General features: G+C 36.3%; 1 protein-coding gene across 1 annotated transcript in view; it reads right to left on the bottom strand.

Annotated features, from left to right (window-relative positions):
• LOC131066381 (structural maintenance of chromosomes protein 3) overlaps positions 1 to 16,100 on the bottom strand; it is a 152,014-nt gene that overhangs the window by 91,333 nt on the left and 44,581 nt on the right. The window lies entirely within an intron of this gene.

The raw sequence follows: 16,100 nt of genomic DNA, 5'->3' as shown, positions 1-16,100 counted from the left end.
GAAATCACGTCTCTTTGAAAAAAAAAAAACCTCCAAAAATATTAGATGAGAATGTTGGCAAAGGGCTTGTCTTGCAAGAAGTAGATTCCCTGTTTGTGGCCTCCCCTAGTGCAGACCAAGCTAAATTCTTGTACTATAATAAATGGTTAACACTTGCTGGAAGACTAACACTTGCTGGTAGCTGGAAGGGTAAGTGGTTAACACTTGCTGGAAGACTAACCATGTTGAAAGCGGTGTTGGGAGCCATACCCATCTACGCGTTCTCATGTCTTAATGGGGGCCATACCATTTAGATTTTTAAATATTTATATATAAAATTCAACAAATTTAAAATAAAATATTTGTATTAATTTTTTTTTTTTTATAAGCGCCATCTTATAATCATTGGAAAACCAAGTACATAACACATTGATACATATCATGAGGAGTCAGTATTGATGGTAAAAGAAACTGACTCCTACCCCTATTTCTACCATCCTGTCAATATCTCCTTGGGTAATCAACCCTTCGTTAATATTTATATTAAATTTGACTTATTTATTTTAAATTTAATAAATATATTAGTTTAAATATTTAATACAATATTATTTTATTTTAAAATTAATATAATTAAATGTTTTAAACTTATTCATATTGAATTATCTTGTTTTTATAACTAAATATAAAAATGTAATATATTTTCTTTTTATGTTTTTTAAATAAAATGTAATTAATGTTTTAAATATTAAATATTATTTTTCTTTTGACACATGCAGATTGCAACTTAATGGCTTCAAAAAACTCAATTGCCGAAGCATGGAAATATGTGACTCATAATGGTGTTGGCATTGTAATGACCCCGGCTAGACCCATGTCAGCCAGGTCATCTATTTGCTTGTTTTACTTAAATAAATAAATATTAATATATAAAATTATTAAATATTTTAATAAGTTGTTTTGGGTCAACCTAGGAGAAAGTGTGTTCAATAAATAGTTAAATAAATTTTATATTGAGTCGTCTCTCCGACCTAGGGCAATTATCCCTTAACCGACCAGTATTTTTTATTTATGTGTGGTTGGGGAGTTGCTAGGGGCATCGAAGAAATAAGTTCACGAATCTCTGTAGTTAAGCAACGTTGTCTTCCCTAGGTTTAAAGAGCAGATTCAGGCAAGGTCACTGGAAGCATTTTCAAGGGAGATATTACAAGAGATTGCTGTTTCGAGAAGTTCATCAAATGCAAGTCGGGGCCATTCATCAAAGGAATACAATCTGTGCAAGATAGGCAGCATGGGAAAATCAGAATAACCTAGCAATCTAGAGCGGTTCTCATAATCAGACAGAGGCCATATCAAGCATGTTGGAAATGCTCTTCTAAAAGTGTCTATTCAACCGCCTACAATATAAACTCTACTTAGTTTGCTTACCAGGTTCTTGGTTAAGCCTTGAACTTATATCAATTTGTGCACTGTAGAAAGAAACTTACATTTGGATTTGCAATGTGGAGTTTAATATAGGTCTGATCCATATGACATCTGTATAAAGCACAGATTTGGTTTATGAAACATTACAGTCTTAAGTTTGTTACTGTTAGATATTATCAAACAATTTTGCATTGTTTTAGCTCAGAATCATTGAAGCTTATAAACATCAGACGCGGCTTACTTCAGACATCAATTGTAACAAGTGCCTGAAAACTTTTACTGAAAGTTTAAGGGTAATGGACCACTTGCTTGGTATTACAAGTGTTGCAAGTGGTGTTACTGCATGTCCAAGTGTGACTCCAGAGGTTACGATCATTTTAAAGAAAGAGCATTCTTCTTCAATTGTAGCAAAAACAAAGGTGGCACAAAACACAGAGAAAATTGAAAAGGATGTGTCTAAATTCACATCTATTATGTCATCCTCTTCCAATCTACCCAAGGCAGCAGGGGTATCAAAAGAGAGTAGAACATTGAACAATTTTTGGAAACCTGTAGAGAAAAAACAAGTGGATGATGCATTAGCTGATTTGTTTTATTCAAGGGGCACAAAATCCATGTTTTTGTAATGCAATTCAAAATGTTGTTGTGTTAGGCAATGGGCACACTCAGGACAACTCTTTTGTAGACGTCAAAATATAGAGTGACTAAGAAATTAGTTAAGGTGAAAGCCTCTTGGAAGGCAACAAGTTGCACCATATTGAGTGATTGATGTTCAGATATATGTCAATGGCCATTAATTAATGCATTGGTGGGTTGTCCTGAAGGTGTTGTGTTCTTAAAGTAGGGGTGGAAAATGTGGTTCAGTTGGTAACTAATAGTGCAGCAAATTGTTTGGGAGTTGCAAATCTGACTGTAGAGAAGTACCTACAAATATATTGGAGCCCATGTACAGCCCATTGTTTGGATTTGTTGCTTTGAAACTTTGAGATTTGTTTAAGAGAAAGCAGCTTTGAGATTTGCCATTTCTTTCAATGAGGGAAAAACTCAACGCTTTCTAAAGGTCTTGAGGGGAAGGATATACAGCAAATCATTTTAAACAACAATTTTTTGAAAAGGTGGAGCAAAAATTTTGAATATATGTGGACCAATTGTTGACGTGCTTCATATGGTTGATGGTGACACTCCTTGCCTCGGCCTGCTTCATGAAAACATGGACTGTTGTAAGGAAGCTATTCAAAAAGCACCAAATAATTTAGAAGCAAAGTATATTGAGATATGGGAAACAGTTGATTGCAAATGGTAAATGATTCACACACCTTTAGATGCACCAGCTTGCTTTTTGCGGCTTAAGTTATTTCATATTGATAAATTAGATGACTGAAATTATGTCAAGGCTTTTAGAAGCCATTGACAAGAAAAAAGTAAAAACCAAACTTCCACAAACCATGAGCACGCAAAAGCCAAATGAATAATATCAAAGAGTTAGTTTGAATGTACAAAATACACTTGCATATATAGGCAAGTGGAGGTAGGCAAGTCGAACACAACAACTGACTATCTATAATGTCCCCTTTCTGTGGTTGCCCTAGTTTTTGCCCTAAATCACAGTTTCCAAATAAAACAAGAAATGGTATAGGGTTAGTGATATCATTTACCTAATTGTGACCCTGTAAACAAGTTAGAAATCATTTGTGACATGATTCATAAAATAGATTTTCTTATTTAGGAACATCAAGAACATAGATCTTTCCTATTATGTTGGAAACATTAATTTTATCATAAGATATTTCTAATCTATTTGGGGAAATTCAACCATAGGGAAGCTAGAATAAGATGACTTGATGGGGTGACTTGATAGGGTGCCCTAGAGATCCTCTACCCTAGGCCCAAGAGTGGATATACCATCCCTCTTGGCCTCATGTGGCCCTTGCCATCCATATGAGGTGGTGTACCTAATGAGGTGTCATATAACCACTCCCCTTCATCATGACATCCTTTTCTACTTCCTACGATTGGATTCCTTAGCATAATGGTCCACCATGATAGAGGGTTGAGGTGCATTACAATAGGGTGTCCCAGAAATCCTTCCCTTCTACGCCCAAGGGAAGCACTCCTTGTAACCCTTGGCTTCATGGGACCCCAAGTCACCACCATGAGGTAGCATACTTCGAAGAGGATCCCAACGCTGTTTGCCCTCCTTGTAAGCCCTTTAAACCTCTAACATGGCTGATTATAACATTTAATCAAAACATACAAAGAGTCCTACATTATGACATGTATGTGCGTGTGTAAGCAATCATATATAAATACCATTTTCCTAGACTATATGCACATTATTCACCAGTGAGCAATCATAAATAGATTCATTATGCTGTGTACATCACAAGAAAACCCATACCAAATCACAGATATAAGATCAAACTACTCTATGCCTGAATCCGTTATCAATGTCAGCTCTGATCTCTTTAATTCATTTGATTGTATGACAGGAAGTATTGGTGAATCATGATTAAGTGATTGTTGATTAGGTGAATGAATAGTGATGATGTAATGAATGCTGGTTTCATATATTAGTGAATGATGATTGACTGAATGCTGATTTGATAGTATGAGTTGCTGATTGATTGTTTGCTTGCTTTGATAATTGATGACTGCTTTTATGTATCCATGAGTGATGAGTGATGATTGAGTTAGTAATCCTTGAATGCTTGGAATGATCTCTCCTTTATACTTTATTGGTGGAAGAGTCACCACCTTTCATAGGAATTGAAGCACCACCTTTCATAGCAATTGAGTCACCACTTTTCATTGCTGCTTTTGAATTTTATATATTATTCTCCAAATTGATATCCCTTCCATCTCTTCCTCAAATGAACCTTCTTCCCTTTATATCTTCCCATGAGAGGGAGAGGTCACATCTCTTCATCACGCCTGCCCTTTGGCAAGAGACATGACCTTTCACAATTTCCACAGTTTTAAACAGTACAACCCTTCATAATTTCTGCCATTTGAAAGAGTCACTTCCTTATCTAATTCCCATTTCTTTCTTCTTCCATTAATCCTTCCTCGATTCACATGCTTCATTCATTTCTTTCCTTCTCCTTCCCTTTTTAAAGGATCTCTTCTTCATCTTAAATCTCATGTTTGAGAGTCACAACACTTCATTCCATGCCTTTTGAGTCTTGACCATTCATTAACTTCATTACATTTTAATTATATTATATTATATTTTTATTATTTTATGTTTTAATTTATTAGTATTTATAATTAAATCCTATTTCAAAATGGGGAGACTATACTATCCTTCCAAAGATGAGACACTTGTTAACTCACTTGACAAGTGTTCTAGTGAGTGGCAAGTGTGTATGTAGAGGTGTCTCACTAAGAGAGTACACAACTACATGAGGTGAGACCGTGAGACAAATCTCTAAAATACCTAAGTGAACTTAATCAATAGGACTATCTCTAACTATGCTAATAGCTAACTAGTTTGATAGTCACTATTTACACCAACAATTTCAACCAAATCTAGTAATTGCAATGCTAACCAAGTTCAATGTTGGAAATACAAGAGAGCAAAAGGGATGTTCGTAATGTTGGCAGCCAGATATGACAGCATGAATTTATGTGCCCAAGTATAAATGGTGGATGACCTATGGAGCACAAACACTGGAGCTACAACGCTATGTTATTCAAATATTGAGTCAAGGAGTAAGATCAACAGCTTGTGAGAGGAACTAGAGTTGCTTTGACCACATCCATTCCAAAAAGAGGAATAAATTATTGTTTAGAAAGTTGGGAGACCTTGTCTACATTCACAGCAATTTAAAAATGTTCATGAACAAATAGCAAATGACTCTTCTTCACAACAATGAATTCCTGAAGACATAGCAATGCCAGTTACAGATGAGCCGGACTTTTTAGATGAAGAATTGAGTAGTGATACAAATGATGATGCTACATCATCTCAGCCAAGTGCTCTTGATGACTTGGAGCTTTTTTGAAGTTCTAAAGGCTTGACTCTTATTGTACCTTTTCGACAGAAAACATCTTTGCAATCATGATTTCACATGTTTCTTATGGTTTATGTTTTCTAAATGTGTCATATTTTTATAATGATTTCAAATCTAATTAGCAATGCTAAACTATTTTGACAGTTTGTGGATATATTACTTATAAAAAAATTTAATTTATATAAGGCAAATTTAATGTCGAATTTTTTTTAATTTTTTACCTTTGTCGGACTTCATCCAAATTTTATTGTTGCTGAACCTGAACTCAAATTTGAACCTTGTGACTTGGGTTGGGCCCATATTGCACCACCACTCTTGAAAATTTGATAAGGGCTAGAGGTCTAGTGGAGCTTGAAGAAGTTGATCGTACTAGAATGTTGGTGAGGTCTTGGACTATTGCATGTTTGAATCTGAGAAAGTTATGTGCCTATCTATCTGTGTCAAATGACCTTGGTCCTAAGTGGAGGATTGGATGCACTTGTTAATTGTAATACCTAGTAATCATTGTAAATGTAGAAGACACCCAAGGTGGAAATAGTAATTTATATCACTGTTTCACTTTTTCCTTATCAGTTAGGTGATCAACGACTCCTTGAGAGTGAAAAAGGATAGTTCAAATCAAGATTGTGATCAAATTCCTTGTATAACTCTAAGATAAGGTTACAAGGTTTTGATCAAACAAACCCTAGGCAAAGAGAAACATTTAACCTAAAGGAAATATTGAACAAACCCTTTCCAACAACTCCCAAACCAAATACAGTCACAGGATGAATTTACAACTAACAACCATGGTGAGTTTCCATTTACAATTAAAACAATACAATCATTAGTAGACAGTACTTAACTAGATAAACATCTCAAATCACCTTTACAATCCACGATCCTAATAATAAGATTACAAGAACTGCTACACAAGAAGAGAATGTGTTGTGTAGGATTAATCTTAGTGAAAGAGTAAAGCATCGCTAACGCCACAAACATTAAACTCGACACTGACAAGATAATCTTGACGGTCTTATAACTTTGCACTGTCTTGTTAACTTTAATATAGAAGCCCAAGTTGTCACAATCGCAATAGCATAAAATATCTCATAGAAGCCAATACTTATTTAAGACAATCATCAACTTTAATGTTTTTGAGTTTAAAAAATCATTGGTTAAACTTAAAGCATTTATGGGTGTGTGTTGTCTTTAAATTTGTCAAAGCACTTGGGAGCTCTGAGAGTGCCTTCGGAGCACCTAGCCACCCTGGCTTCTCTATGCGTATGTTGTACCCACGGAGAACCTAAGGTGGTTGGGATGCTCACAAGGCATTCCTGTTGTCGTTCCCCAACCGAGCCCTATTGGGTAGAAGAATGGGACGCAAATCCAAAAAAACTGATACAATAGGTTCTGAATGGAGACAAAGTATGCTTGTAAGTGAGGAAAAAAGAAACTCCAGAGAAAAATAACGAAATTGAATCCATTCAGGTGTTGTCTATTCAAAATTCTTAAACATTTTGAAAAAAATGCATTCAAATTGTACCAACCTCCATACATAAATCTTTGTCCAGTTCTGAATATTGAAAACTTATGTCTCTTTGAGCCTTCCATGCTAGTTGATGAAGAAAGTCCTTTGTTGCCTTCTATTGAAGGTCTTGAAACAAATGCTCAAGAAAGCAAAATCAAGAAAATGAGAACAAGAAAGAAAGTAGAAGTGAAAGATAATTGCCATAAATGTCAAACAATATTTTAATGAGATAATGGTGGAATTATTTCCTCATCTCTTAAGTCCTTGTGGACCATAAGCCTCCTATCGCAGAGTTGTAATCCAAAATGAATGATGAAAGTTAGGTTTATCTAACTAAGCCACTAATCTCAATTCGCAGGTCAAATTGACTAAGTGTGCAACTTGAAGATACTCTTAGTAACCGTTAAGAAGATCTTCATTTGATAACAAAGAAAGCAGATGACAAGAGGAGTAATTCATAGGCATCATGACCAATTTGACCACAGTTCAAAGTCAAACCATCTGACATGTTGGACTGCAGCCAAAACCATCTTATACAAAGCAAGACAGCATGGCATACTCAACTAGGGCCAAAGCTGTCCAAACCAATTGAAAAACGGACAGAAAAGATCAAAGAAACAAATACTTGGAATTTTGTTCTTTCAAGAGCTATAGTCATGAAGATTATCTGTTCAATTCATTTGTTTTGTTTTAGTATAAAAATTACTCTTGTGACTCGTGTAAAATCAATCTTATTGCATCCTAGAGGAGTTGAAGCATTTAGCAAAAAGGAGGACAATGTATAGAAGCAAGTCACAAATCATACCAAACAGTAAAAACACTGCTGAAATGTAAACCCCTTTATGAAATAGGATTTAACAATAAATAATAATAATAGAATTAACATATAAAAAAATAAAACAAATGATGTAATGCTCATTTCTATTAAGTTAAATGAAGGGTCAAAAGGCATGAGAGATAAAAGAGAGAATGGAGCATGGGAATCAACAAAGGATTAATGGAAGAATAAAGAAATGGGAGGGGGATATAAGGACGTGACTCTTTCAAAGGGCAGGAATTATGAAGGGTTGTACTCTTTCAAAGGGTGGTAATGGTGAATGGTTATGACCCCTGCAAAGGGCAGACATGATGAAGAGGTGTGACTCCCTCCCATTGGAAGCTATAAAGGAGAGAAAGTTTCATTTGAGGAGGACATCCAAGGGAGATCAGCTTGAAAAATTACTTATTATTCTTAAAGGAAGCAATGACTCAATTCTTATGAAAGGTGGTGACTCTTTCACCAATAAAGCGTAAAGAAGAGATCATTCCAAGCATTCAAGGATCATTTATCAATCACCACTCACCAATACATCAAATCAGCACTCACTCAATCATCACTCATCACTCTATGAATTCAACTTTCATCCAATCATCAGTCACCAATATATCAAATCATCAAATCAAAGGAAACTATTCAATCATCCATCAATCATGAATTAGGAAAAAAGGAATCAAGCACACAAAACAACAATCAATTCTTCCATCAATTCACTCAGTTTAATATCAATCATTCAAACATCATTTAAACCTTCATCATGCGAACATCCATCATTCAAACATCAACTAATCAAGCATCAACCATTTTATCATTAAATCATTAAAATCATCAATTATTCAAGTATCAATTAAGCATCCACTCATCAATCCTTCAAGAAATAACAATAAAGAGAAATCAAGCAACCATCAACATATATGCCTTTATAATTCTAGTAAGTTGCTCAAGAAAAATTTAATAAGATTATAAGAGATTATAAGAGATATTTGAGCCGATAGGCTCTTAGTATGGGCTTTTTTGCCCGGAAAATTGTCAGTATGCTGTGAAATTGTCATCATGGTGGCCTGAAAGAGGGTTCACTGGCGCTGGAAAAAGGCTATGCAAGGTTTGTTTTTCAATGTTTTTCACGGGTTTCATTGGACCGGTTGGCAAGGCCGTCGGTTTTAGTTAATCGATGAATTATGTCTCACACGCAACGGGAGTAATTGTGTTGTTTGTCATGCTAGGATCTTTTTACTCTTACCTACTCGTAAAAACAGCCCTTCTGATGGCTCCATTTTTGGTGCAGTTTTTATGTACGTTTCATTCTCTGCTCTGAAGAAATTTATGTGTGGAGGAGGCTCTTAGCCTGTTTTACTCTTTACAAACATTTGTTCCCTCGCAACAACGAATTATTTTGCAACGGAGGCATATGTGAGTTTATTTGTGTGTTGTGCAGACTACAATCAGTGCAAAGTGTTAATTTAGTGATCAGATTTAACTTAAACAACAGAAAATAAATGAAATGAACATACATAACACAAAACACAAAAGATACCCTGGGAAAACCTCCCTCTTGGAGGAAAAACCCAGCATCAAAGATCCAGATAAATCCTTATCTATATGAGCAAGATTACAAGTATCACTTATCTGATTTAGTCAATCAGCTAGGGCACAATTCAACCAAGTCAGATCGCTTAAGTGTTGGACCACATCTGCCAAGTGATGTTGCTATTTCAGACTTCAGTACACAGGATATAATAGCGAAGGGTTGGAGATGGCTTCGAATCAGTTCACTAGCCTTAAGAATCACATCGCCAACCTTGAGGACTTGAATCGCTAGTTTCAAGATCAATTCGCTACACTTGGAAGACCTCTTCGCTGAAGACAATTCTCTGACCTTGAAGAGCAAAGTATGTCGTTGTGTTGCATAACCAAAATTCGATATCTAAGAGATTTTGCTTGAGTGATAAATGAATGAATTGAGATCTAAGATGAATCTTGTTATAAAAGATTCATCTTTTACATTTCCTTCAAGTCGGTTAGGATACAATTCATATTTTATTTTAGCGCCCAAATTTGGGGCTTGGTTTACAATGCATAATGACCACATTTTGTTTTAACTTAGCACTCCAAGAAGAGGCCCAAGTTAAGTGCTTTTACAAGTTACAATAAAACAATTTTGGGCCCAGCCCAATGTAAATATTTTTGCTCATATTTATTTGCTCATATAATCCGATCTAGCTATCGGTTTTCAACACTCCCTCTTAGCTAGGGAGGATTATAGCACATGGATCTTTTCATTGTATCCATCTTGCATTGCCCGCAGAGGATGGATCCACCTTGCATTGCCCGCAAAGGGTGGAGGAGGTCTTTCACCTCAACCTTCTCCCTGAGAAGGATCCAATGTCACCTTGCATTGCCTGCAGAGGGTGGAAGATGCAACTCAGTGCATCCCTAAGACCGAGACTCCCTCTCAGCCAGAGCTAGAGGCTTGGTGAGGACATCTGCAATCTGCTCATCAGTGCTGACATATTTCAGCTGAAGGGCACCTCTTTGTACCATATCATGAATATAGTGATAATGAGTTTCCACATGTTTTGACCTGTCATAAAACACTGGATTAGCAGACATCTTAATACAAGTCTAATTGTCACAATGAATGACTGTGGGTTCCCAAGTTTGTCCAAACAACCCAGCAAGAAGCTTGCGAAGCCACACGGCTTCTCTTGATGCCACACTTGACGCAATGTACTCAGCTTTTGCAGTACTCAATGCAACTGAGGATTGTTTCCTGCTGGCCCAGGAGATCACGGTAGAACCCAAACTGAAACAGGTTCCTGAAGTGCTCTTCCTATCAGTTACACTTCCTGCCCAATCAGAATCAGAGTAGCCTTCCAAGGTGATGACAGTGTTGATTGGATACTTCAACCCGTAGCCAACTGTGCCTCGCAAATATCTCAAGATATGCTTGGCTGCAACAAGATGAACATGCTTCGGTTTGTTCATGAACCTGAGGACACTCACTGCATAACAAATATCCGATCTAGTGTTAACTAGATACATCAAGGATCTAATCAATTGCCTACACTCCAATGGATATGCAAAATCAGAGTTAACTGCAGATAAACTTAATTTCTTCAAGTTAGTTTCCATAGGAATAAGCATAGGTTTGCAATCCATCATACCAAATCTTTTCAATATATCAATGGTATATTTTCCTTGACTGAGGGTAATTTCATTAGATCTTTGCCATACTTCTAACCCTAGATAGTAGTGCATTAGACTTAGATCCTTCATATCAATTTCAGTGGCTAATTCTTTCTTACATCTAATGATGAGACTATCTTCACCAGTTAGAAATAAATCATCCACATATAAAAGTAGAATTAGCATTTCACCATCAAATACTTTAAAGTAAAGATTAGAATCAGCATCATTCTTGCAAAATCCTAAACTAATCAAATACTTATCAATTCTTTCATACCAAGCTCGAGGGGCCTGCTTGAGGCCGTAAAGAGCTTTCTTCAATCTGCACACATGAGATTCTCTATTATGAATCTCATATCCTTCCGGTTGCTCAATATAGACTTCTTCCTCAATGACACCATTAAAAAAAGCAATCGTTAAATCCATCTGATGTAACTTCCAACCCTTAGTTGTAGCAATGGCTATAATAGTTCTAATAGAAGTATATCTAGCAATAGGTGCAAATGTTTCCTCATAATTCATGCCTTCTTTTGAGAAAAACCACGAGCTACAAATCTAGCTTTATATTTCTCAATACTTCCATCAGCAATATGTTTAATTTTAAACCACCATTTAGAGGATACAACAAACTTACCTTTAGGTCTAGGCACAATTCCCAGACATCATTCTTGATGATGGATTGATATTTCGTCCATGGCCAACTTCCACACTTGCTAGTTCATGGCTTCTTCTACATTTGATGGTTCGATCTCAATAATGTTGCACATCATTTCAACATAGTTGGAGAGCTTCTGAGGTCTCTTGCCTTCTCTAAATGTTCCTTGGGGAGCAGGAAACTTTTTAGCATCTTGGATGGTGTTCTTAACCCAAAGTGGTCTCCTCTTACTAACTGTAATGTCTCTGGGTCCATCAATTGGATCCAGAGGCTCGGAAGGATCACAAGGCTCAATATATTCTGAGGGCTCAATAGACTCCCTCTGAATCTCAGGGTTAGTATCAACATCCATATCTTGATTTCCATTAAGTTCTTTATCATTATCAACCAAGGAACTTTTAGATTTCTTAAGAGCAATATTTTCTTCAAAAGTTACATCTCTACTTACCTCAATGTACCTTTGTCCTGGGATGTAGACTTGGAATGCTTTGGAGGATTCACTGTATCCAACAAGGATGCCCTTTTTCCCGGATGGCTCTAGCTTAGAGCTCTTATCCTTTGGTATATGAACATAGACAGGGCTTCTGAAGATCCTTAGGTGGCTGATATCAGGTTTGTCTCCACTGAAGGCTTCTTCAGGAGTCATGTTCTTCAACACACGATGAGGGCATCTATTCTAAATATATACTCCAGCCTTAGATGCCTCAGCCCATAAGAAGGTTTGTAGATCTTGATCATGAATCATTCCTTTAGCTACTTCAACAATGGATCTATTCTTTCTTTCAACCACCCCATTTTGCTGAGGATTGTAGGGGACACAGAACTCCCTCTTAATTCTTGTCTCTACACAAAAATCATGAAAGCTACTTGAGGTGTATTCACCTCCATTATCAGATCTAAACACTTTAATTCTTTTTCCAGATAGATTTTCAACTAAAGCCTTAAATTCTTTGAACCTACTTAATACTTCATCCGATTCTTTAGTTTTCAGAAAGTAAATCCAAGCCTTTCTAGAGAAATCATCTATGAATATAACATAGTATAGGCATCCACTAGGTGTAGCAACAGACATAGGTCCACATAAATCAGAATGAACAAGTGCTAATTTTTTTTTAGCTCTATTTTCACTTTTATAAAATGGACTTTTAGTGTTCTTACCTAAAGCACATCCTTTGCAAGTATCATCATGAAATTGACCAAGTTTAGGCATACCTTTGACCATCTTCTCAAGTGAGGGAAGTGCTTGGAAGTGTAAATGACCAAGCCTCCTATGCCATAGTTCGTTGATCTAAGGAGCCTCATGAATGAGAGCTTGAATGGGTTCAGCTAAAAGTTTGTATAAGCTATCATATCTATTACCAATGACACGAGCAGATTTAAAACTAGATTTCTTAGGCCATGCAAATACTCTACCCTCAAAAAATCAAGATATCCCAAGATCAAGATATCCCTTCCGTCATTCCTAATGATCCCATTGAAAGTCAAGAGCAAAGTATCTTTAAAGAGGAATCAAATGATCTTCTTCCTTGTCAAGATCAGATTATCCCTTCACTTCCACAAGATCCTATCATCCCTTTAAATCCTCCATAAGACCCTATCATTTCTTTCAATCCTCTACAAGATACCTTTGTTCCTCCATCTCCATGTCCTAATCCTCCATATACACTCCAAGATCTCATTTCCTTTGATGATCCCATTATTCCTCCCACTTCATCTCATTAAGAGCCTATCATTGATCCATGTCCACCCCATGATCCTAATCCACCTTGTGATCCCAATCCCCCTCATGCTTTTAACATGTTGCTGCAAGATGTTCATGAACCCCCTACATGCACAATGGGTTCCTCCACTTCGGTCCTATCCGATCCACTCCATGATCCCATCATTTCTTCCATACCGCATCCACCTCAAAATGGACTCACAAAGAGTATCCTACGAGTCAATTTTTTTATGAAGAAAAAGGGGTAGATGTTCAAAAGCAAGAACCCCTCCATATCAAAGAAAATGTTAATGGTCATAGCTACACAACTCAATCTCAAGACGTTGGTATTCCTACAAAGTCTAAATCCAAACATACGCCTTCCCCATCATCTCTTCCATCCATTTTAGGTCCCTATATCCCTCCATCTCCTATGCAGGATCCGCAAAGGCACACATCTTTGAGAACCTTTTACCCATCCAAAAGATCTCCATTTCATTCCTATCCATCCATGCATTCCTTTCCCTCTCCAAGCAATTTGGATGCCAAGCATAAAAGTTTTAAGTGCAACAATCCACGTACAGTCAAGGATCAACATGTCCAATCTAATCGACATGTCAAAACAAAGAAAAATATGATCCAAAAAGAAAAAGAAAAATTCAAAAGGCCACAAAGGCCTATTGAGCAAAAGAAAGAAAAGTCAAAAGCTATATGGGTTTCAAAGACACTTGTGCAAGCAATGCGTTCTAAGGAACTACAAAAGAATGAGAAATCAAAAACCATGTGGATCCCTAAGCGGCTGCTTGATGCACAGAAGCCTAAAGAAGAATCTAGATTGGCATCCAAATTGTTATTCCTCCATCCAAACCTCTCAAATCTATTCCTCCATCACCTCCTTCATCCATTTTGGGTCCTTATGCTCCTAAATCTGTAGCCTTTCCTTCATCCAAATCTCAAAATCTACAATTCACGTGTAGATCCTTCTGAGCCTCTAGATCCAACTGATGGACCCAAGGCTCAGAAGGATCACAAGGCTCATAAAATCTCTAAAAATCAAATAAAGTCCTGAAAAAAACCCTATAAATCAAATACGATCTTGAAATAATCACAAAAAAAATTGCAAAAAAATGTTCTAAAAAAATCAAAAAGAAATTGCAAAAAATGTCATGAAATAATTACAAAAACACCATAAAATGTCCTGAAAAAAACCCAAAAAAAATAAAACATTCAAAAACCCTAAAAATTTGAAAACATGAAAAATCCTAAAACAATCACTTTCATTTCATTTCGCCAATAAATTGTCCCCTTTGTACATAGACAGACATTTGGGTGGAAGTCAAAAAGATGACACATTAAACATTGTGCTTAAACGAAATCACGCATTAACAGACGAACTATTCACCAAACCAAACTTTCAAACTGATTCAATTGTCTTGTCAAAACAACATCAACATTATCAGTCGTTTGTCAACATTATCATGGGCCTTAGCAGGGTGTGGTATACTCGAAACCAAACTATGTCCTATTTTAGACAGGGTACTGCGTTCCCTGAAACCAGACAACATGATTGTCCTTTCACTACAACATTATCACCTTTTGGCAATGAAGATCAGAATGTTTGTTTGACTTGCTTGGATTTGTGAGTCTTATCTTTCAATGATTTATCTTTGATCATGTTCCTATGTCACTCGATGATGTCACTAAGTGATTTAGAGTGGTCGGGATGGTTCATTATCATTTTTGTTTTTGTCTTTTTTGTTTGTGGAGAGTTTCATAGATTTTGGGAGCACGTATGTCTTCGGTGTCTGTGATAAGTACATTCGCTTTGTGAACATCGCACATACCTCGACCTTTCACACACGTATTGTCTTAGGCAGTTTTTGACTCATTCCTTGTCTGCAATGTGTTTGTTTTACGCAAAGGGATTGCATTATCGCTTTGGCCTTCAATGCCATGATGTGCTACATCCGTTTTGCAATATTAAATAAAGGTTCTCACCTACTCTTTGTGCATTTTTTACAGCAAGATTTTTCTTCACCACTAACTCTTCTCCATCTAATTTCCTCTAAATAACATTTCTTTTGTCAGTCATTGCAGTCATCTTGGTCTAGTCCTGATATTATTTTTGATAAATTGGCCTCTTTTCTGGATTTTTCAGGCCAATTAGTCGAGGGGCCATCCATATTGTCATTGTTTGGGGCATATTTCTTTATTGTTCTTTGAAACAACACTCATAATCGCATTGTCTCAAAGAGGGGCAAAATGTAGGCATCTAAAAATGGTCAACGCTTGCGGTGTCATACTTTAACATGTTCGCGTGACCTTATTTTAGGGTTTTCGCATCCTATTAACATTTCTTCTATGTCGCACACTTGATCTTTATTATTTGTCGACATTTTGCCATTCCTCTGCGTTTCTTGCATTTGTCGCATTTTCAATTAGGTCTTGTCAACATTATCATTATCAATTGCGATCTTTGATCATTATCAATTGCGATCTTTTCAATTGGACATCGTCAACCCTTCTCAATGTCGAATTAGGGTTTTGTCCTAATCAATCATCAATTTATCAATCTCTTATCAATTTGCGACCAATTTGTCATTGGTCTTTGGTCATTCGACCTTCATCAAGTCGACCTTTTATCAATCTTTGATCAAATTGTCATCAATCTCAATCAATCATCATTTCTTGTCAATTTGGCCGATTAGTCATTTCGTCCTCATCAATTGATGTCTATCAATTTCATCCTTGTCAATCTTGATCAATTTATCATTGATCTTTATCAATCAACATCGACACTTTATCAATTATCCAATTTT

This window comes from Cryptomeria japonica, chromosome 3 (genome assembly GCF_030272615.1).
Source record: "Cryptomeria japonica chromosome 3, Sugi_1.0, whole genome shotgun sequence".
NCBI classification, from domain to species: Eukaryota; Viridiplantae; Streptophyta; class Pinopsida; order Cupressales; family Cupressaceae; genus Cryptomeria; species Cryptomeria japonica.
Note: the sequence above shows the minus strand (reverse complement) of the source record. Positions and strands in the feature narration are given on the sequence as shown.